Source organism: Bos grunniens, chromosome 17 (genome assembly GCF_055505025.1).
Source record: "Bos grunniens cultivar Pamir isolate PY7600 chromosome 17, Bosgru_T2T1.0, whole genome shotgun sequence".
NCBI lineage: Eukaryota > Metazoa > Chordata > Mammalia > Artiodactyla > Bovidae > Bos > Bos grunniens.
In genome coordinates, this window is record NC_141181.1 from 28089705 (window position 1) to 28114133 (window position 24429).

The 24429-nt window shown below is 35.4% G+C and overlaps 1 long non-coding RNA gene across 5 annotated transcripts in view; it reads right to left on the minus strand.

The window, feature by feature from the left end:
- Positions 1-6801: 6801 nt before the first annotated feature.
- The window catches only part of LOC147355132 (uncharacterized), a 119394-nt gene continuing 101766 nt past the window's right edge, over positions 6802-24429 (minus strand). For 4 of the 5 annotated variants that reach the window (XR_015144263.1, XR_015144259.1, XR_015144261.1 and 1 more), the window contains 4 exons: positions 18947-19052; positions 14987-15094; positions 10804-13888; positions 6802-6863 (listed from right to left, as the gene is read on the minus strand). This is a non-coding gene — a long non-coding RNA (uncharacterized LOC147355132). The remainder of the gene's footprint in view (positions 6864-10803; positions 13889-14986; positions 15095-18946; positions 19053-24429) is intronic. The other variant, XR_015144260.1, reaches the window with a different exon arrangement.

Sequence of the window (24429 nt, forward strand, 5' to 3'; positions counted from 1 at the left end):
CTTATATGGTTAGTGCTTTTTTTTTTATTCTACTTAAGAAATCTGTGTCTATAATAAAGTTAGAAAGACAGTCTCCTATGTTTTCTTCTTATGGCTTTATTGATTTTTTTTCACTCAGGGCCACGATTCATCTTGAATTGATTTTTGTTTTTGATGTGAGGCAGGGGTCAAAAACCATTTTTTCCATATGGATATCCAACTGCTCCAGCACCATTTCCCCAATTAAATTGCAGGATCTCACCACAATTTCACCTGCTGCTACTGAGTCAATTCCTAGGCAGGTTGATAAGAAGTCCAGGGGTCCCCAAGGAGAGAAGGGTCTGGATTCTCAAGGAGGAGAAAAGGACAAACATTTTTTCCCCCTCTACATTCCTTAGGATTATATAACAATAATGTATCCTGCTTGAGGACAGTTTTTGGAAAAAACCATCTGGCTAATTCTATTGTCTTAAAATGTAAATTATGGGAGTGGATCTAGTAAGGGCTTTACAACCTCCAGAGAGTCTTTTGATTCACTGTAATAAGTAATAAAAAAGTATATAACTGCATTGCTAACACTAGCAAGGGGGCACTCTTTCTGCCTCCTTCTGATGTCTATGTCAGAAGCTTTCTCTATCTCTTTTATACTTTATTAAAACTTTATTATACAAAAGCTCTGAGCAATCAAGCCTTGTCTCTGGCCCTGGATTGAATTCTTCTCTGGAGGCCAAGAATCCTGGCATCTTTCATGGTTCAGCAACAACCTTTCACTACCATACCAAGTTTCCCACCTTTACTTTTCATTTTTCATTTACAGGAGATACTAGTAGCATGGAGAGTTGCATTCAGTCCTTTCATTGTTGGCTTATTGGATGCATGATTTTGAACAAAATAATTTATTGATACTTCCAAGACCAGCAGTTTCTTTTGCTGAGAATGAGAACGTGATTTCTAACTACTTCCAGCTTTAACATCTTATTTCTCCATATGACCTTCAATAACAATTTGATAGTTTACAAATTCATTAAGATATGCAACTTCATATTTGAAGGGTTCAAAGTCTCACCTTGGTTTAAATAACACAAGTTCCAATTATTTATCTAAAACTCTTGGGGCTAGATGTGCTTCATAATTTAAAATTCACCCGGTTTTGTAAGGTTAATTTGATGCATATATTGTGTAATTCTCACAGAGGGGTTGGCACTCCACACAGTAATCACACCTTAATATATATGCTGTGAAATGAAGAGAGATAAACACTATAAACAGTGGTATCCATTTGGGAAATAATCTGTTAAAAATTAGTTCCAAAATATTTTTGATTTTCATACTTCTGGACTGAAGCATGATGGATAATGGATTGTGGATTTATAGTATTGTACAGCCACAATATATTTAGCAAAACAATATCATTAATGATATTACTTCTGAGCAAAACTTTAGCTAATTTTCTTCAAATTTTACAGTGAAAATTTGTTAGAGTTGGTAGAAATGGTTTTTATTTGCCCATATAAATGCATTAACAGATCAGAATGGAAGCTATATAAAATATTCAATAATATACATAGAATGATCTTTAAGATGAGTAATGTAAAATGAAATAGTAATAACGAAATCATAATGTAAACATTACATATGAAATACATATCTGATTCAGATATAAATTCAATAATGTTATTGTGTTCATACTTTTGCATATATTTTTAAATCTATGCCCATTTCAGAGATAAAACAGTATATAGTTTCCAGGACCATGATGTATTCCTCTCTTACTTAAAATGTTCCCTTCCAGTACTTCCTTGTTTGCTGCTACTTCCTGGTGTGCACTGTTAATCAGTTACTTTCTCCCAAGGCAAATACCTGTACCCAACGACCTTTCATAGCCAATCTTAGAAAAGTGTACAGTCATGTTTTATTACTCCTAAGCTTTGGACATTACAGGTATCTAGTCATTCCTACTAACCACCAATTATCTTTAGAAAAAGAGAATAATAAAACAGTTTTTTAAAACTGCTTAAAATCCTTCCCAATGGAGCCCTGGGGGAATTATAACAAACTCAGGACCCAACGCCATGGGGTATAAAGAATTTCCACTATGGAGTTCATGACACATAAAAATAGTAATCATGTTTCAGTTTGATCAATCCAGTTTCTTTTTTTATTTCGTTATGACTGGTATGAAAGTAAGTTAGGTAACCCTAAGTAAATAATTATTTCATTATTTATAGCATGTTGATAACATACAAAATCAAGTTGGCTTCCATAAGATCAGAACATAAACTTTAGTTGAAGCTGTTACAAAAAAAAAAAAAAATTGTTAGGAGTCTGGAGTGGGAATAATTATTGTATATCTGCAATCATAACAATTATGCATTTAAAAGTACTACTTATAAAATATGTAGCTGCAGTTCTTAGTAAATAAAAAATATTTTGTTCCCAAAAATGTCTTAGAGACTTTCAAAATAAATATCTAAACAGTAGAGTATACTTAGTTTACTAAAAACAAAACCAAAAACTGAAGTTAAAAAAATTAGAGAGGCATGCATTAAGTTTATCCTTTTTTATTAATATAAAAATATTTTAAGTCAAAAAAGGAAATTTTAAAAATTTCTATGACTTCCCTAAAAATGCAATTATACCTATCTGAATATGATTAGAAATCAAGATCTTATTTCAAAATTAATATATGTCTTGAGAAATAAAGTGTATTTATCGTCCATAACTAAAATCATAGAAAAATAAAAGAATTTACTTACTCAAATAGGAAAGTCACAAGTTGAGAGCTGTAATTTATTAACCATCTCTAACTTTATCAAAGAAGCTTTCAGTAACTTCCACTCCATGTAAGAGAGAATAAGTGAATAAAATTTTCTTATGTAACAGATTTGGCTATATGAACAGTTTCCTTAGACTCAAGGGTGCTACACACTAATTGTACTTCTCACTGAAGGAAAAAAATCAACTAAGTTTCTCAGGACCCTCCCAACTCTATAGGACTGTGATTCCATTTATTCTTCAAATTTTTATACCTCAGTATGATATTAAAGCTACATCTAAAACTTTGAGTATGTATAAGTCAGAGTAAGCATATTAAGAAATGAAGAAGCTTTTATTTTCAGTAGTAGAAACTTGGTACAGTATGATTTTAAGAGTCAAACAGAGCTAGTACAATATATAGAACACTAATGTCGTCAATGAAGCTTGATTACATATGAAAAGTATACTGGGTATAAACTAGTGTTTACATATAGTTTTCCTAAAAGTAATGTTTCACAGTCAATTCATCATGGAATTTTCCAGGCGAAATGAGAATAGAAAATTTGCTGTGGACCTCTCTGCGAACAAGGGAGGTAAAAGATATTTAATGCAAGTTGAATGTCTTCCTTTAACCTTAGAGATTTTTATAAAATGACATCTTTTCTGAAGACAGAGTGATAATAACTTATGACTTTGAGGTCTTAGGCCAGTCTATGGTATTATTGCCAGTCCAAGGAAAATTGTATTTCAAATAACGTCCAAGCTAACCTTCAAGACCTAATCATCTAGAAGGCCTGGAAAGCATAGAGTTCAGATATTAAGAATACTCAGATTACATATGCTATTCTCTCAACTCCCTTTTCTTGAAAAATCAAGTCTGTGCTTTAAGATTGATTTCCAAACTCCATTAAAGCTCTGAAGGTGAGTCGATGGGTTTCACTTTATGTCTCTACAGGCAATTTTGTTACAAAAACAGCAAGAATTATAAAACTTAGAGCACTATGGATGTTTTATGGCTATTATTCTATTTACTACAATAAGAAAAATCTGTTTTTAAAAGGTAGAAACATTGCCATTTATAGAAGGAAAGTGTAATTTTGTATTCTAATTGGTTTCTAAGAAAACCTTGCAAAACTGAAGATATATGACCTTCTATCCAGACACTGGATTTAAAAATAATTACTATAGTATCACTTCACAAAACAGGTTTTCTCACTCACATATATCTCTGATGATGCTGTAGCCACACGTTCCAGGAAACAAACTCATTCAGAAGGACAATGCAGATAATGGAGTGCAGTTTATTACACCGGCAGGCCCAAGGCAGAGTCTCCTCTTAGCCAAGGATTCCAACCAGTTTTTGTGAAAACTTTATATACCCTAAGTGTAAGTGCCCAAACCCACCTCCCCAAATTCCCTGAAACGAGTCTGAACAAAGGAAGAGAAAGATACAATCAAAGTTAACCCATGATTCATATGCCTTAAGCCTAGGTAGTTAACAGTGGACAATTATCAATAGGCCTCTGGTCATACCGCAATAAGCATAACAGAATTTATGATTCTATTTGGAGAAGGAAATGGCAACCCATTCCAGTACTCTTGCCTGGAGAACCCCGTGGACGGAAAAGCCTGGTAGGCTACAGTCCATGGTGTTGCAAAGAGTCGGACACGACTGAGCGACTTCACTTTGGTTACACAGATAATTAGGGTATTCTTTCAGGCAATGGAGAGTCTAAGTATGAGCCCTGGGGTTCTTCAGTCCGGCGGGCCTGGTTTTCCAGTTTGTATGTCATTTCCATAGATACTGGGCATATAGCTCCAAGTCCACAGTCTGGCCCAAGATGGAGTCCTGCTTTCAAGATGGAGCCTGTTCTATCTGTTTCCTCCTCAATGATAGCACATGAAGAAATATCAAATGCAAGTATTGACTGAAGAGCAGCTCCAAGGTTATTTTAAGGAAAGATACTTTAAAATACATAGGTTTCACCATGATTTATTAGTTTAATGTGATAACTTCCACAGGAAGTTCCACTGTCTGTCTTCTCATTTTTTCCTTGAAAAAAGATGCTATTTTAATGGGAAATATGCATAAATCATTTTTAATGAAAAATATTTCATTCACAAATCAAATGATAGAATTCTCATTAGTATTTTATTCATTGTACACTTACTTTTAACCTTGGTTTAACCACAAATATTGCCAAACAAAGCTATTTTTATTGCCTAAAACAATTCACATACTACTTCATGGATTTTTCAAAAACTGGAAACTCGTCTAAAGGATTTGCTTTCTTACTTTAAAAAGTAAAAGAATTCCTCTGATAGTTTTCCTCTTTATGTTTTGCTTGACTGCTTTATTCGAATCAAGTGGCATGCTATAAGGCACACAATTATCTTCAATGAATAATGAAAGATCATGAAGATAAATTGCAGCTATATCAATAGGAATTGGTAACTAATATAGGAATCTGATTCTTGCCCAGAGCAATAGTTAAGGTTGAGTTGCAATGGCAGGAAAAAAATGTGAAGCAAGAAAATCAAATTTGAATTCTGGTTAAATACCATAGGGGAAGTATAATTAAAAACAAAATCTTCACGCAACCTAGAAATCCTCTCCACAAAGTTTGTAGAGAGAGAAAACTTTTCTATTACTAAATAAGCATTACAGCAGAATGTAATGACCATCTCAGGCAATCAGCTAAGTGATTGCAAAGGCAAAAAAAAAAATCTCACTGTTTCATACAGCCAAGTGGATGTGACAAGATATATCAAAGTATTTCAGATAAACAATAACTAGTCCTCAAGTAAAAGGAATTGACAGCATACGTTGTCACATATTATTCATACTAACTTTACCTGATAATTGTATCTACCATCTGTGTTAGCTGGTTTTTTCTGAGAAAAAGTAAAAGTGTCCAACTCTTTGAGACTCCATCAGGCTCCTCTGTACATGGAATTTCCCATGGCAAGAATACTGGAGTGTATTACCATTCCCTTTTCCAGGTGATCTTCCAGATCCAGGGATCCCCAGCGTCCTGCATTATAGGCAAATTCTTTACCATCTGAGCCACCAGGGAAGGCCAGTTTTATCTGATTGAAGAACAAACTTCACAATTTTATTACAAAAGGTGGTTTTGGAATCAGGAGACAACCTTGAATTTAGGTTCCTATTCTCTCATAGAAAGTGAGAGATAGGGGCACTCTCTCCCTGAATGCTAACATTTCAAAGAGATGGCTTCCAGGTTCTTGACAAAAACTTTCCTGGTCCAAAAAGCGGACAAAAGACCAAGACACAGAACGCCTATTTAGTTTTCAAAAGGGCTTACATATATTCAGAGAGACAAGAAAGTACTACAGTTGCAAGTTTTCTAAGGTAAATGCTTCAAGAAGGGGATGAAAAATCTCTTCCCCCATTTTTGACAGGGATAATTAAGCCTCATACTTTTCATTTGTTGTCCTACAATACAAACTACTAAGCTTCATCGAACATTAATCATAAGAGAGAAGGACTGATTTTATTCAAATTATAAAAAATTATAAAGTATTAGAATTATAAAATTTATCATTTTAATTTGTCAAAGCCAGTGTACTATCTCTAATTTGGCAGATTCTTTACCATTGAGCCACCAAGGAAGCCCTTTAATTATTTAATATATGTAAATAATTGCATATTTCTACAAGGGATGCTATTGAGAGTGAGCAGAATTTCACACCCTCCCCCGCCTAAAGTATGCCTCTTTGGCATAAGAACTTTTTTAGGCTGACTATTTTTAAGAAAGAGCAGACATAGGAAAAGCTTGGAAAACTGAGTAGAGGTTACCCTTTTGTAAGAGATACTTATGTTTATATGGAAAGTATACAAGTTGTTAAAATTCTGTTTGTCTTTCTCCTGTTCAGTTCAGTTCAGTCCAGTCGCTCAGTCGTTTCCGACTCTTTGCGACCCCATGAATCGCAGCACGCCAGGCCTCCCTGTCCATCACCAACTCCCGGAGTTCACTCAAACTCACGTCCATCGAGTCAGTGATGCCATCCAGCCATCTCATCCTCTGTCGTCCCCTTCTTCTCCTGTTAATCTGTCTTTTATTATAGGTGAGTTGGTGGTGGTGAGGGGGGTCTTTACCAAGAACCTAGAAGGGAATGTGAACAAAGAACAAAAGGGCATCACTCACCACTCTTCAAAGGTTAAGTCACACCCCTCTTCAGTGGCCCACCAACAGTGTAACCTGAGAGGAATTCTGGATGAAAAACAGGATGAGGTACCCAGTGCTTTGGATACATAGGCCCTTACATAGACATATATCTCATGGTGAAATTAATGACACCAGATTCTTGCATCTTCCCATACTTATGCAAACACTAAAATCATTAACTTGAGATATCTGTTCTTCGTGATTAGCAAGATGTATGCATGTATTTAGGGGTTCCCTGGTGGCTCAGATGGTAAAGAATCTGTCTGCAATGCAGGACACCTGGGTTTGATCCCTGGGTCAGGAAGATACCCTGGAGAAACGAATGGCTACCCACTCCAGTATTTTTGCCTGGAGAATTCCATGGACAGAGGAATCTAGTGGGCTGCAGTCTGCATGCATGCATGCTAAGTCATTTCAGTTGTGTCTGACTCTTTGCGACCCCATGAACTATAGCTGCCAGTCTCCTCCGCCCATGGGATTCTCCAAGCAAGAATACTGGCGTGGGTTGCCAAGCCCTCTTCCAGGGGACCTTCCCCGCAGGAATCAAACCCACGTCTCCAGCATCTCCTGCACTGGTGGGTTCTTTATCACTGGGAACCTGGGAAGCCCGGGCTACAGTCTATGGAGTCACAAAGAGATGGACATTAATGAGCGACTAACACTTTAACTTTTCATACATGTGTTTCCCAACTTTCAAAATTTATATATGAATAGGCCTGTCTCCTGCCTCTTCAGAGCACTTCCTCTGAGCTAACTCGATAGCTAAGTAAATAACACCCAGGTTATAGTCCTCAGTAATACCTTGGATTAAATGTAAACTCACAATTCTCATATTCTTGGTTTTTCTTTATGTTAACTGATGGAAGAAAAATATGTTTTATTCTCTGTATTACCCCTGCTTTTTGTTACTGGCAAACTTACTCTTAAATTATATACCTAATTACAAATTCAAGAATCATTTGAAAAAAAAAAAAGAATCATTTGTAGTTTATGGATTTTCCATTGTCATATTCAAGAAAACCTATTTTAAGGAGTTATGTAAAAAAAGGAGCCAAGCTTTGAAAATTCTAATTTCTGAGATGTGAACTGATTTGTACTTGTTCCTTTGGGTCAATGATATTTAGGGCTCAGGGATCCTGTACTGAATAGAATTTCCAGGATTGGAATTTTCCCATTTTAGTGGGCCTTGCTGATCAAATTGGGATCAAAGTCAGAGTAAACCTTCAATCACTAGTGAGATCTAAAGAAATATTTGATATTGAAAAGTTACTTCCATTCACTTTATTGATAAAACAGTAACTCAGGTTACACCATGACTACCAATCATGTTTTTAACTGACCAGTGATTCCCCACCACAGCACACTGCACATTCATAAAATCCCACTCGTGATAATATATCTTTTTCTTTACCCCTCGTAATCCTAATATGGAATCACAAGTTTAAGGCACAATATGATTAAAATAATTCTGTAGAGCTGAATACTATCTTTGTATCTTCTAATACAATTGTCCAAGAATTTAAAAATATTTTTCTTTTTTGTAGAATTTCCATAGTTGCCAAAACTCAATTCTGAGAATTTCTCTCCAGAATATACTATTCTTGTTTTGGTTTTTATAAGCTATAATGAACTCAGATGCCATGGTCTCCTATATGCAGACTGCCTCCCATGCTTTGACTTTTCAGGTATATTTAATATTGTATGTTATTGCATAGGCATATATGTAATATATAGGCTTGTGAGTATTTCTATAAAATATCACTAAACATAACAGAAAAACAAACATGATTTATTTGGATGACAAGAGAGCTGAAAGGATTTAAAAAAAAAGAAGATGGAAAAAAATGAAATAAAAATGTTCAATGTAATCTTTTTCTTCAGATTCTTGTGATAAATAATATACCAGCAGGCCATAGCCAGTCACTCACAGTGCCTAAGCGAGGGTACAATATGGATTTGCTAAAAGTGCTTTATTTTGAAATGGAGGTTCTGCAATTCCTGGTTATTGATGATGTAGTTTGTAACATTATTTTTATTCAGCCATGACCAATAGAAAATTAAAGCAACTTTGATCACTTTGGAAATTCTAGGCTTGGTTTTTCATTTGTAACTATCAATTATTTAAAGAATAGTTTGAAATGGCTCTTGGAACCCTTTTGGGGGGGAAAAATTACAGTAATTTAGGTAGAAAACGTGAATGATCTCAAGTTTTTAGCTCCATATGGAATAAAAATGCCTTATAAAATAGTCACATTGCCATCTACTGACCACTTTTTGTAAAAGAACCAGCATTTTCTCATTAGCCTAACTGTCTGACTGCAGACTTTAATGATCTATTACTTGACATGTGGCAGTATAAAAAAGGGGTAACACAGTATATCCATTGCCCAGTACATCTACTTGAAATAATCTCACCATTCACAGAAGCCGTTTTAAGCTCTTCAAAGTTTAACTTTTATATACTGCAATTAGATACATTTATTAATGGCATTATTGCATAGTATTTCATAGCTGGTAAAACTATTTTCAGGAAAGTGACTACAGAGTGTATATTAATAAATCTGCCCTGCATGTATAGTACATAGGGACTTGCTAATGGGATTTTCATACTAACAGCATTTATCTCACAGCACATTTTATAATACCAATCACTGTGTAAGAGTAGTGTTGTTATTACACTATATAAAAAATGAGATTTGTGTTAAGGACATGTAGTATAACCTGAAACACAAACGTATCAATACAGTGGTAGCTGAAGCACTTGTGCATTAAACCATTTTCATCCCCATCCCTTTTTGCCTTTGCCAGAGTTCATATAAGAAAACACCCAGAACTATTGTAAATAGATCAAGCATTCACGTACCAATGAACCAGTAGCTCTAGAGTGTAGCATCCTGATATACAGTGACTCTGATTCTATAAATAGCAAATCTATTCTTTCCAGTCTGTAGTATTCAGCATCAAATGGAATTTATTTCCCCAATTTATTTCTACAGAATCATGTTACTGATTTCTTTTTCTGTCACATTCTAAGATGTGGAGTTTCTCTTCAAATTAAAATTTTTCTTTGCCTCCAATCCTAGCACAAGGCATCTTTAAAAGAAGTGATTTGTTAGCTCAGTAAATGTTTAAAATTAAATTTTATATTCATTAAAAGTAAATTAATATCAAGTGACTATTAAAGCCACGCAAAAAATACTGAAAGTTATATCCTTTATCATTCAAATTCAAAACTAAACTAAAATAAAATTTAACTTTAAAGTATTATTTTTCAAGGGAAAATGTCATGAGTACTTTTATCAGTTTGCCAGATAAGCACATGCTGTATTTTAAAACTTAAACATGAAAAAAAATTCAAACTTTTAGGCTAGCCTCATATATACCTTGTAAAATAATTAATACACAGAATCTGAGCGCTGAGTCCCATGTAACAATAGCGAAGTAACTCAGTTGTTCATAACCATCACAAACAGAAAAAAATTTCAACCTAAAGTTGCTTGTAATAGCTTAACTATAGGTAAAATCAATCAGGGGACATATCATTAACCTATTGTTTTACATATTTTTTGCCTAAAATAGATCAATGGATGGAGAGTATATAGCATTGCAGAACTGAAAGCCACGCTCTATGCACTATTTAGGTAGGCCACACTGTCAGAAGTTTTGTCACAACTGGTTCTCCCAAGATTTATTATGAAACACAGTGAACCAAAGATTCCCTTGAATGGAGGCCCAAGAAAGCATGGTATTCTGCTCTCAGAACTCCAGCTCATTTTGAATAAGGAATCACTCAAGAAGAGATGAAAGGCTTAGATTTTTATGCCACTTTTCAACTACATCTATATAAATGTTAAAGATTCTTGCTGCATTTCCTTACCTTGCAAAATAGAGCATTTCCAGGTAATAATTCAGTTATAGCCACTATAAAGAGCAGCATTGTTGAAAGATATTTAGGTTTTCTTTTTCCTCCAGGAAGCACATTTAAAAGACTGCAGAGACATGTATACAGAATATGAAACATTTCCATTAATAGAACTATTATTTCAGTTTATAGAAATTTGGCAATGAAATATTTATATTTGAACTGCAGCGTTTTTCACCTTATATTGCTTGCTTCCTATTAAATTTGTGTTCAGTTCAGTGCATTTCAGTCACTCAGTCGTGTCCGACTCTTTGTGACCCCATGAATCGCAGCACACCAGGCCTCCCTGTCCATCACCAACTCCCGGAGTTCACCCAAACCCACATCCATCAAGTCGGTGATGCCATCCAGCCATCTCATCCTCTGTTGTCCCCTTCTCCTCCTGCCCCCAATCCCTCCCAGCATCAGAGTCTTTTCCAATGAGTCAACTCTTTGCATGAGGTGGCCAAAGTACTGGAGTTTCAGCTTTAGCATCATTCCCTCCAAAGAAATACCAGGGCTTATCTCTTTCAGAATGGACTGGTTGGATCTCCTTGCAGTTCAAGGGACTTTCAAGAGTCTTCTCCAACATCACAGTTCAAAAGCATCAATTCTTCGGCCCTCAGCTTTCTTCACAGTCCAACTCTCACATCTGTACATGACCACTGAAAAAACCATAGCCTTGAGTAGACAGACCTTTGTTGGCAAAGTAACGTCTCTGCTTTTGAATAAGCTATCTAGGTTGGTCATAACTTTCCTTCCAAGGAGTAAGCGTCTTTCAATTTCATGGCTGCAATCACCATCTGCAGTGATTTTGGGGCCCCCCAAAATAAAGTCTGACACTGTTTTCACAGTTTCCCCATCTATTTCCCATGAAGTGTTGGGACCAGATGCCATGATCTTCATTTTCTGAATGCTGAGCTTTAAGCCAACTTTCCTCTTTCACTTTCATCAAGAGGCTTTTTAGTTCCTCTTCACTTTCTGCCATAATCATGGATTAAAAAAGCATTATCTGAAATTTTTTTTTTTTAGATATTTGAAATACAACTTTATTCTGATTCTAAATGAAAAGGAATGGGAATGACAGTAACAAACAAGATTCCACCTCTCAATATTGTCATGTGACTATAGCAGTCTTATATTTGAAACTCAAGGAGGAAACAACTGTGTTCCAAAACACCTAAATATGCAGGTCCAAAAAATGAAGGTTTTCTTTTTTTTTTTAACTGCCACATTCACTCCAAAGCCCATCCATCTCCTTCAGCATCCAAAAATTAAGCACATGTTCTGCTTAGCTATATAATAAAGTGGCAAACACGCTGCACCACTGACATCACAGGACAGTTGCCTATAAAACTAGACTTCTGATGCTGGGCCCCAGCCTCACTTTCTCACAGGTCATCATCTTCATCCGGGAGAGCAGTTGTCTGAGCAACCTCTAAATCGTGCTCATACTGTGCTGCCAAGGCTGGGTCCATGACCACCTCTGGCGGGGCAAGAGCAGGCATGGCAACAAACTCCAAGTTAGGGTCTCCAATCATTTTTCTAGCAAGCCAGAGGAAGGGCTTTTCAAAGTTGTAGTTACTTTTGGCAGAAATGTCATAGTACTGAAGATTCTTCTTTCGGTGGAAGACAGTTGACTTTGCCTTAACCTTTCTGTCCTTAATATCCACTTTGTTGCCACACAACACAATTGTGTTCCATACCAACAGAGGACCTATTAAGTTCAATGTATGGGATACAGCTGGTCAGGAGAAATTCGGTGGACTGAGAGATGGTTATTATATACAAGCTCAGTGTGCCATTATAATGTTTGACGTAATATCTGAAATTTTATATGACTTTAAAATCAAATCAAACTAGAAATGTTATATAAGAAAATCTCATGGTGACAGAAGTTTGCACTGCTCTGTGTGAGTGGTGCTTTTAACGGGGTAAGAGGCAAACGTGAGAGCAGGCAGTAGGAGGGTCCATGGCAGTTCTTCAAGTTCTCCCGTAAAATCATCTGGGGACAAAGAGCACTGGCTCCTGTGACTTCTCAGAACTCCAATACAGGTGTCTTCAAGAATAAAATCAGAACAGCACAGAAACCCTGACAAAAGAGAGCTGACAAAAACAGATGAAGAAAAAATGTGGACAGCCACTTTTCCACACTGTTTTCAAATGTCCTGTGTTGTTAAATATAATCTATTGTGGGGATTGTCTGTCCTAATGCTGATTTTTCTGGGAAGGTAAAAGGTGAAGCCATTTATCTAAGGCTTTGTGTAATAGAGTAGGTCATGACTAATGGTTTATTTAGTCACTGAGATTTTCCACTGAGACTCATCTGTCCTCCTGCCTCCAAATCTCTTAAGCACATTGATATGAAAGTCTAATTTTCCTTCATAAACATGGAAAGACAGAGGGGCTTCTATCCCTAAAGGAAAATGAACTCACAGATAAAAGCAAGACACTTGAGAAACAAACCTACCTCTGAATAAATATGATTGTGTTAGAAACAGACATATTAGAACTTATTTATTAAGATTAGAGAGTAAAGAATCTGCCTGCAATGTGGGAGATTAGGGTTCGATCCCTGGGTTGGCAAGATCCCCTAGAGAAGGAAATAGCAACCCACTCCAGTATTCTTGCTTGGAGAATCCCATGCACAGAGGAGCCGGGCAGGCTACAGTCTATGGGGTCACAAAGAGTTGGACATGACTGAGCGACTAACACATATCAAGATTAATATTAGTCAAATAATAAACTAAAAGATAAAAGAGAAGACATTGTTAAGATGGAACAGGAATAAGAAAACATAAACAGAAACATAAATATATTATTATTAATTAAAATATATATTATCATTTATGTATAAATGTATATATAATATTAGAATTAGATGGAATTTGGAAACAAATACATACAGGTGAGGAGATATACTAGCAAACTGGAAGGTCAGATTAAGAAAATTACTCAGAAGGGCACTTCCCTCGTGGTCCAATGGTTAAGACTCCAAGCTCCCAGTGCTGGGAGGCCAGGCTCAATCTCTGGACTGGGAACTAGATCCCACATGCTGCAACTAAAAAAAAAAAAAAAAAAGAACCAGTGTTCCATAACTAAGACCCAACACAGCCAAATAAATGAATAATAATAAAAAAAATTCTCAGAAAAAGAAATAACAAGAAAGAAACACAAAAGACTAAAACATAAACTGAGACATAGGAATGTTAGGGAAAAAGTCCTGCTATCTGGAAAATAAGATTTTTTTTCAAAAACAGAAGAAATAAAGATAAAAATAATAGTTTTTTTGAGGTAGAAATGGATATCAGTTTCACAGATTTTTTTTTTTTTTTACAAAAGAAATCTCAGATTAAAAGGGCCCTCAGAAAAGAAAATCCCCATTCATCCTGTATAGACAAATTGTACACTATCAAGGAGGAAGGAGGGCTTAAATGAAAAGATTGAGTGATAAGGGAGCTTCAGAGTGTGAATTACATCAGAGCCACAAGCACGATGTCTGGAATTAGGGTTAATAATTGTGTAAAGAAAAATTATTGAAAATTTATATGAATAAGGCCGAGAGAATCCAGGAACATCATTTATCAAACTCATTCAAGGATCTTTCCACCATCTAGAAGAATGCACTTTTGTCTGTCTTTAGACTCTGGAAGATATGCATTAACTTGTTATTGTCTGGTAAAAGTGAAAATAATGTCTATTAGAAATAGTCTTCAATTTTTTTTTTATTGCTCTGATGGTGATTAACTGGTTCTAATCTTCTAAATGTCTGTATATATCTGTTTCCTCAAATTCTCTTTGAAACAGCTTTACCCTTTTACTAGTTCAATCATTAATGAGCTAATAAATTTTTGACAAGCATTCATTCAATATTTATAGGTCACTAAATATTTTAACTTGAGAAAATTATGATTTGATACCTAGAACCTGTGATCCATATTTTGTAAGAAAATGTATTTACAGATGATTTTGTACATCTATACCCTTTACATCCCTGAATACTTCTTTATTTTTTAAATAACCATCTTTAAGATCTCTGGGGCTTCCCAGGTGGCTCAGGGGTAAAGAATCAACCTGCCAAGCAGGAGACATGGATTGAATCCCAGGGTGGGGAAGATCCCTTAGAGAAGGAAATAGCAACCCAGTCGAGTATTCTTGCCTGGGAAATCCCATGGACGGAGGAGTCTGGTGAGCTACAGTCCATGGAGTCACAAAGAGTCAAACACAGCTTAGCGACTGAACAGCAGCAGCAGCAAGATGTCTGACTCTGGAATAAGAAAGAGAAGTGCTTAGGTCCAGCTGCATGATGCACCTAGGGTAAATCAAGTAATGGAACTAAACTTTAGTTTTCTGAACTGAAAATTGGAATGATACTTGTAAATCTTCTTGAAGTTATGAAAATTAAATGAAAATAATCCCTATAGAACATTTACCACAATACACTGCTGAATAACCACAAAATAAATGTTAGCTATTTTAACTTTTACTCTTGAAAAATAACAAAAAAATATAGGTACATTAATCTAAAAATCATTTATGTAACATTCCTGAAAGAAGGCACATCCTTGAGAGGCAAAGAGAAAGCAAATAGTTACGGAAATCCCCGTGGCATATTTATATGACTTTTACTGCATTATGCATCCTTTAATATCTAAAGCAAATAAAATTAACTGTGAATTATTTATTTATATTTGAATGTTTTGAAATCATTCAGCTAATTATCTGCCAGACATCCAAAGGAACGTGATGTCCATTACTTTGTTATTTTCTATTGGAGTTTAAATGAATTAGTCAATATCTTCTAGCTGTCCCAGAACAGAATTTTCATTTCTTTAGTTTTCAAATTAGAAAGTTAGGAAGTGTAAAGCTTGTTCTTTATAATAAAGAAGAAATCAAATTTTCAGAAAATACAAATGAGAATTTTAGCTCAAAAAAAGCGAGTTAGAAGATAGCATTCATTTTAGGAAATGTGTCATATACATATTAATGTGAAAAAATTAAACTATCAGATAGGCCTAAAGGTGCATTCTGCATGTTTTATTTTCTGAAGTATATGTGAACCCTTCACTTCTCAGGTATCACAATGGTTTTGTGTCTATTCAAATGGATTTATGACATTCAGCTTAAAATGTGTAAGTCATTTGTGCAATTAAAGAGTTATTAACTAATTTTACAATTGATAATTCTAACAACTATGTCAGTACTGAGGATATGATGCAAATAGTTCAGTATATAATTGTAACTAGGGTATAAAGTTTCCTAAGCATAAGTCATATTTGGTTTTTATTTCAGGATGGACAAGTATAAAATCTTACTGGTTAAAAACTGAACTATTAATAAAATCAGAAATTACCTCAGAGCAGAGAAATGGGATGTCATCACCTTTATAGATGAATAGATACATACATGAATATGTGCTTCTATTTGGTCATGAATAGGTACAAGTTAGGCACCCTAAAACACTCAACAGAGGTTGCTAGTCTTTTCAAGTATGAGCTGTGCACTTACCCTCATATTGCAAAAGTTTCCTTTGACTCTGATGAAATATTAAATAAAAGTCACAGGAAAAGTAATTTTCCATTTGCTGTAATGAATTTTTTGGGCATAGTAGTAAAAAACATTGGTAAGAAAAATGGGCCATATTTCAGAATCAGCAACAAGACAAAACTAAAATATCTCTTCAGCAAAGTATCTACATCAGTTCTGTCATTACCTGTAAATGGTAACCAGATTTGGCTCATTAACTAAAGGTCCACATGGCGACTGTTAAAATGACAGAGAGGGTAAACCGCTCCAACTGCAGTCAATTCTAGAAGACCAGTTTTTGGAAGGTCATAAATTTGCTCTGTGCCACCAAATTTGCTCTAAGTTCTATTTCAATAACTTATAGTATTGTATTTGAATTATAATTCATTTGCATGTCCTCTTTTGTCAAAATGAATTTCAGATTCTAGATAGGAAAAATGAAATTGGTCGCAGTGAAGAAAAAACAACAAATCTTTAGTATTTAATTGGATATATAATGATAATATCTGTAAAACTAATAGCAAAATCCAAATATGCTTTATTGAAAAGTTCTTTAGCACTCTCTCTTATCATCTCTCATTTTCTCTGATGTACTAGACCTAAATTGCCACTTATAATGTGTGATGAACATACAGAAACTTACGTGTTGCCTTTTGTTTTATCTAGGAGCAAGTAGATTGTACAAATAAGCTTGATTACTCTGTGATAGAAAATGTGACCATCTGTAACAATTCATATTGTGAACTTATTACATAGATAATTATTATGATTAGTGTTACAATTCAGCAATCAGAAATCTGTACAGGATCCAAAGGAACACAGCAGGATAATACTCCATCTAAATGGGCTCAGGAAAAATGCAATTTATTTGACACACTCCACAAGAGAGGCAGAATCAATTGGACATATAGTGTAATCATTTTTCTCTCCCTCAGTAGCTCGTCACAGGAACCAGCATCAGGCATGGAAGGGAGTTTCTTATACACAGCCATGGTTATTGCATCTGTATAAGCATAGATCCAGCCTTGGGTACTCTCAAGATATTACTGAAGTTCCTTTTATCTGGACAGGAGAGGTTTCTCTAAAGACACACTCCTTACATTACATTACATACAGCTATCTTTATGTCATTCAACAAACTTCCCATCCCTCTAACTCTATTTCACTTCAAATGCAGCCATTACATTTGGCTTGGACTGTGCATTTTACAAAAATCTGTTCCCCTCTCCTCAAAGTTCTTTGTAAACTATAAAAAAGTTCATATAAAACTATTCTTTGAAAAAAATCAGTAAATCCTAACGTAAGAAATATAAACTTATTTAAATGTTTTCTAACACCCAGTGGTTTTCGAGAGTGTAAAAGATAACTTTTTATTGCCATGCTGATAAAATCTGTAATTGTTCAATTTTTAAAAAGCTGTTGTGTATCTCTAGTTAACCCACATCTGCTACATTAAATAAGATATGACAGAAGGGAACTTGGTAGGAGGTGGAGAGGGAGAAGGCAAAGGAGTCCTAAATACATGCAGGTGGAAAGCTGTTATCCTAAACATCTGGACCTATTTACTAGGTGGTTGCTATTCTGGGATAGACACATGTTCTATCTACTAACTCCCTCGGTGGAATACAAATACTATAAAAACAAAATGCCTTTCTTGTACAAAATATCAAAATCTGAAAATGTTAATCTTTCAGAACAATCAGTTACACAATCACTAATATGGAAAACCCTTTGTTTTTTTTGAATAGAAAATGTGAAAGATATGCAAGTGTCCAGTATTTTCAACATCTATTCTCTACCGTAAAAATGTATATTTCGTAATTAAAAACCATTAGGGTGGAAGGTGAGAATTTCATCATATGACGTTTTCTTCAGGGTGTCCTATACGTACTTACTGTCCATTTTGTGCCTATATTTCAAGTATCATTTCATTAAAACGATGTATATATTTTGGAGGAGGGTGGTTATATATATTATGGCAGTCCTTGGTCTTTTTTTCCTCTACATATCATATTAATAATTTTTGAAGAGGCTATTTACATATACATGGCACAATTTTCCATAAGTATAAAATAATCGAAGAATGAAAAACAAAACTGTTTCCATGACCATTCATTCACTTTCTTCATTTGGAGACTACTAACTGTAAGTTTCGGAGAAGGCGATGGCACCCCACTCCAGTACTCTTGCCTAGAAAATCCCATGGATGGAGGAGCCTGGTAGGCTGCAGTCCATGGGGTCGCTGAGGGTCAGATACGACTGAGAGATTTCACTTTCACTTTTCACTTTCACGCATTGGAGAAGGAAATGGAAACCCACTCCAGTGTTCTTGCCTGGAGAATCCCAGGGACGGGGGAGCCTGGTGGGCTGCTGTCTATGGGGTCGCACAGAGTCGGACACGACTGACGCGACTTAGCAGCAGCAACTATAAGTTTGCCTTTTGTTTGCAGGTGTGATCTATTGTTTCTTTAGTTTTCATTTTTAACAAATTTATACTATTTATTGTTGAAAACGTTTGACAGTTTTACAAATCTTGCACTAAGACAACACTCTTCTTCTATTCTTCTTAGATTGTAAATTTCAGTTTTCATACCGCATTCAACATTGTGCCCATTCCTTCTGTTTTTTGCCTTTGTTTTCTGAATCGCATAAGTGTTCTGTTCTTGATTGATTGTTCAATAATCAGTATCTTTAGACCTCTGAAAATGGAAAATGGAAGAGAAGGATTGAACTTTCTTCTGACCTCTTTCTAAAGCACATAAACAGAAACACATGCACAATCATATGCCTATGTGAACACATACACACACAAACTTTCTTCCAACAGAATTACATAAATCTGACTTTTACTGTTTAATGGTTAAGTCAGTAGTCAATATGTGTATTGTGACTATGTAAATTAATACTCATAGCTAAGCCATGTAGAATATTCCAGGTAATCTATTAACATTATGCTTCATATTTTCCTCGAGTCTTTATTGCCCTGGAGCTAATTTTTTCATTTGGTTATCTCTCAGTGTGACCATCAAAAGATCATCCTCAGATAATCTCTAAATATCTTCTCAAATAACCCAAATATGTTCCCATTCATTTTCACTTTTGCCTGAAGTCGTTTGTCCTCCAGCCTTAATCTGAACCATTGGACTTCTGCATTTATGGCTTGGTGGTTACCTTGGGACTTCTCTTGCCCATCAACTTGGAAATTCCTTTCTATTTTCTGGGAAAGCTCTCTTTCCAGGGAACCTGTTTTTCTTTTTTTTTTTTTTTTAATTTTATTTAATTTTTAAACTTTACATAATTGTATTAGTTTTGCCGAATATCAAAATGAATCCACCACAGGTATACATGTGTTCCCCATCCTGAACCCTCCTCCCTCCTCCCTCCCCATACCATCCCTCTGGGTCGTCCCAGTGCACTAGCCCCAAGCGTCCAGTATCGTGCATTGAACCTGGACTGGCATCTCGTTTCATACATGATATTTTACATGTTTCAATGCCATTCTCCCAAATCTTCCCACCCTCTCCCTCTGTTTTCTTTCTTGATTCTCTCATGATCCCTGATAGGGGGCCTGTTTTCTTTTTTCCCCCTAAGAATTCATAATCTTCACTTTATTTCCACTACTATGAAATTTTAGGTGACTGGTTTTGGTATAGATGTTGATGCACATATACATCGTCAGTCCTTCCAATGAATATTCAGGACTGATTTCCTTTAGGATTCACTGGTTGGATCTCCTTGCAGTCCAAGGGACTCTCAAGAGTCTTCTCCAACACCACAGTTCAAAAGCATCTATTCTTTTTCCAATTATTTTTATGGGGAATCTTTAGAAAATTCTGGAAACTATTATTAAGCTATAGGACAATTGCATACTAGTTAAATATGATTTTCACTTCCATATTTTCTGTTACATTTTTCTGGAACTCCTATTATTAGATATTTCTACTTCCAGATTTGTCCTCTAACTTTGACATATTTTTCCTTATTAAGGCACATTCCCATGTCTTTTGTTTTATAAACTGAAATTTTCATCAACTGTGTTTTAATATATAGTTATATAGCAGACATTACACAGTTTTATTTATTCTTTTAATGGTTTTCATTAGAGGATTCTATTTTTATGCATGTAAAGTGAAAGTGAAAGTGAAGTTGCTCAGTCGTGTCCAATTCTTTGCGACCCTGTGGACTGTAGCCCACCAAGCTCCTCCATCCATGGGATTCTCCAGGCAAGAATACTGGAGTGGACTGCCATTTCCTTCTCCAGGAGATCTTCCCAACCCAGGGATCAAACCAAGGTCTCCCACACTGCAGGCAGATGCTTTAACCTCTGAGCTACCAGGGAATGTTGCATACATTCCTTTAAATTTTTATGCATACAATCCTTTAAAATGTTGTCCCTAAGATTTCTATAAGAAAAAAATTAGTTCTTTTTCATCTATTTATATTTGATGGTGAAGTACTAAAATTCTGATTACATAAGCTGTTGTTTTCAGTGACTCTTACTTGTAAATTCTGAAATTAAATGAAATGAACATATTTTGACCACCTGATCAACATCTTGGTTTTTGTGAAAAGTAAGTAACTCAATGTCTTTTCTGCTATGAAGAGAGTACTCTTACAGAGAAAAAAGAAGCATGCTTAATGAACAACTATATGAGGTGGAATGAAATATATAAAATTTTTATTTTGTTTCTGTTTTTCTAATTGAAAGCTGCTGTTGTTGCTGCTGCTAAGTCGCTTCAGTCGTGTCCGACTCTTTGCGACCCCACAGACGGCAGCCTACTAGGCTCCGCCATCCCTGGGATTCTCCAGGCAAGAACAGCTGGAGTGGGTTGCCATTTCCTTCTCCAATGCATGAAAGTGAAAAGTGAAAGTGAAGTCTCTCAGTCGTGTCCAACCGTCAGCGACCCCATGGACTGCAGCCTACCAGGCTTAATTAAAAGCTACTTGGGTGCTAATCTGGAGTAGAATATTTCCTCCTGCCTCTGACTATAAAAATGGGCATCTCAGAAGCCTCTATTTTTATGTTAAGCCTTATGAATATGGAGATTTTATATGAGAATAATGAAGTGATGGGGCCAAATGCTGTGATCTTAGTTTTTTCCATAATAAGTTGTAAGCCAATTTTTCACTCTCCTCTTTCACGTTAATCAAGATGCTCTTTAGCTCTTCTTCACTTTCTGCCATATGGGTGGTGTCATCTGCATATCTGAGGTTATTGATATTTCTCCCAGCAATCTTGATTCCAGCTTGTGCTTCATCCAGCCTGGAATTGCACTTGATGTACTCAGCATATAATTTAAATTAGCAGGGTGACAATATAGAGACTTAATGTACTCCTTTCCTGATTTGGAACCAATCTGTTATTCCATGTCCAGTTCTACCTGTTGGTTCTTGACCTGCATACAGATTTCTTAGGAGGCAGGTAAGGTGGTCTGGTATTCCCATCTCTTTAAGAATTTTCCACAATTTATTGTGATCTACAAGGTCAAAGACTTTGTTATAATCAATAAAGCAGAAGTAGATGTTTTTCTGGAACTCTCTTGCTTTTTCGGTGATCCAAAAGATGTTGGCAATTTGATCTCTGGTTCCTCTGCCTTTTCTAAATCCAGCATGAACATCTGTAAGTTCACAGTTCACATAGTGTTGAAGCCTGGCTTGGAGTATTTTGAGCATTACTTTGCTAGTATGTGAGATAAGTGCAATTGTGTGGTAGCTGGAGCATTCTTTGCCATTGCCTTTCTTTGGGACTGGAATGAAAACTGGTCTTTTCCAGTCCTGTAGACACTGCTGTGTTTTCCAAATTTGTTGACATATTGAGTGCAGCACTTTCACAGCATCATCTTTTAGGATTTGAAATAGCTCAACTGGAATTCTATCACCTCCACTAGCTTTGTTCATAGTGGTGCTTCCTAAGGCCCACTTGACTTCACACTTTAGGATGTCTGGCTTTAGGTGAGTGATCATACCATCATGGTTAACTAGGTCATGAAGATCTTTTTTGTTCAGTTGTTCTGTGTATTCTTTCCTCCTCTTTTTTTTTTTAAATTTTATTTTATTTTTAAACTTTACATAATTGTATTAGTTTTGCTTCTGTTAGATCCACACCATTTCTGTCCTTTATTGTGCCCATTTTTGCATGAAATGCTTCCTTGGTATCTCTAATTTTCTTGAAGAGATCTCTAGTCTTTCCCATTCTATTGTTTTCATCTATTTCTTTGCAGTGATTACTGAGGAAGACTTTGTTATACAATATATACAATATAATATATACAACTGATACAATATATGACTTTACATTTAATACACTGATTATAGTTCTTAGAGGATAATGTATGGCATAAGCATACTTTCAATGTAAATGGGACAATAAAATTAGTTAATTAAAAAGAGATATTTCAGTCTATGGTAGTGTTTCAGATTATACATAAATTTGAAAATGGACAATTCAATGAGCTGTCTTTCTGGAAGATGGGAAAATACAAGGCTATATGTAAAATCTGGAAGGGAGGATTTCTTGATGGCAGGATTATTATATGGGGTTAGCCAAAATATTCATTTGAGTTTTTCCATAAGCTGCTACAGAAAACTCTAAACAAACTTTTTGGCCAATACAATAAATCTACTATGTTATACCAATATTTTTAAAATAGAACCATTTTCTTTTCCCTTGTTAAGCCAAAATACTCTTTAAATTACTATAGAGATGTGGATTATTTCTTGTTAAATTTTTAAGTGATTGCAATTTAAAATTAATGCAATTTTAAAATTTGGGATTGAAACATGTATATTATCATGTATGAAATAGATCACCAGTCCAGGTTCAATGCATGAGGCAGGGTGCTCAGGGCTGGTGCACTGGGATGACCCTGAGGGATGGGATGGGGGGGAGGTGGGAGGGAGGGTTAGCAAGGGAAACACATGTACACCCATGGCTGATTCATGTCAATGTATGGCAAAAACCACCACAATATTGTAAAGTAATTAGCCTCCAATTAAAACAAAAATAAAATGTAATAAATAAATAAATTTGGGGTGGACATGCACACACTGCTATGTTTAAAATGGATAACCAGCAAGGACCTACATTATAGCATATGGGACTCTTCTCAATGTTATGTAGCAGCCTGGATGGGAGAGGAGTTTGAGGGAGAATTGTTTTCGTTGTTTAGTCAGTAAGTTGTTTGCAACCCCATGAACTGTAGCATGCCAGGCTTGCTTGTCCTTCACTATGTCCCAGGGTTTGTTCAAACTCATGTCCATTGAGTCAGTGATGCCATTCAATCATCTCATGCTCTGTCGTCCCCTTCTCCTCCTGCCCTCAATCTTTCCGAGCATCAGGGTCTTTTCCAATGAGTCAGCTCTTCCCATTAGGTGGCGAAGGTATTGGAGCTTCAGCTTCAGCTTCAGCTTCAGCTGTGAATATTCAGGGTTGATTTCTTTAGGATCAACTGGTTTGATTTCCTTGTAGTCCAAGAATGGATATGTGTATATATGTGGCTGAATCCTATCACTGTTCCCCTGAAACTATAACAGCATTGTTTTTTGGCTATATCCCAATACAAAATCAAAAGCTTTAAAAAATAAAATTAAATAAAATTAATACAGTTTTACATAAATTTTGAATAGTTCTTAAAATGTATTAAATTTTAAAATTTTACAAATAGTGCTTTTGAATATTACATATTTAATCTGATGAGCTCTACATTGAAGCTAAAGCAATGACATTATGTATGATCTTATATAAATAAAAAACTGAGGAAAGAAATTTAAATAATTGTACTAATAGGTGGATATCCCATGTCTCAAGCCAGCTTATATGGTAATGGTCTATTCCAAAGCTTTATAAACTTCAGTGACACACTCAGCAGTTTTTAATGATTCTCACTAAAATATTATTTTCAAGATAAATCTTCATATTAAACACAATATTCTGTCCTCTGTTTCCCTGTCCTCTTTTCAGGTTTAGATTAATTTTGAGATAGAGTCTGAGGGTGGATTAGATAGTAATCTAGTATAAGCTATTTAGAATGGCACAGGCTTTGATTATTATAAATATTCTTTTAAAAAACTATATTA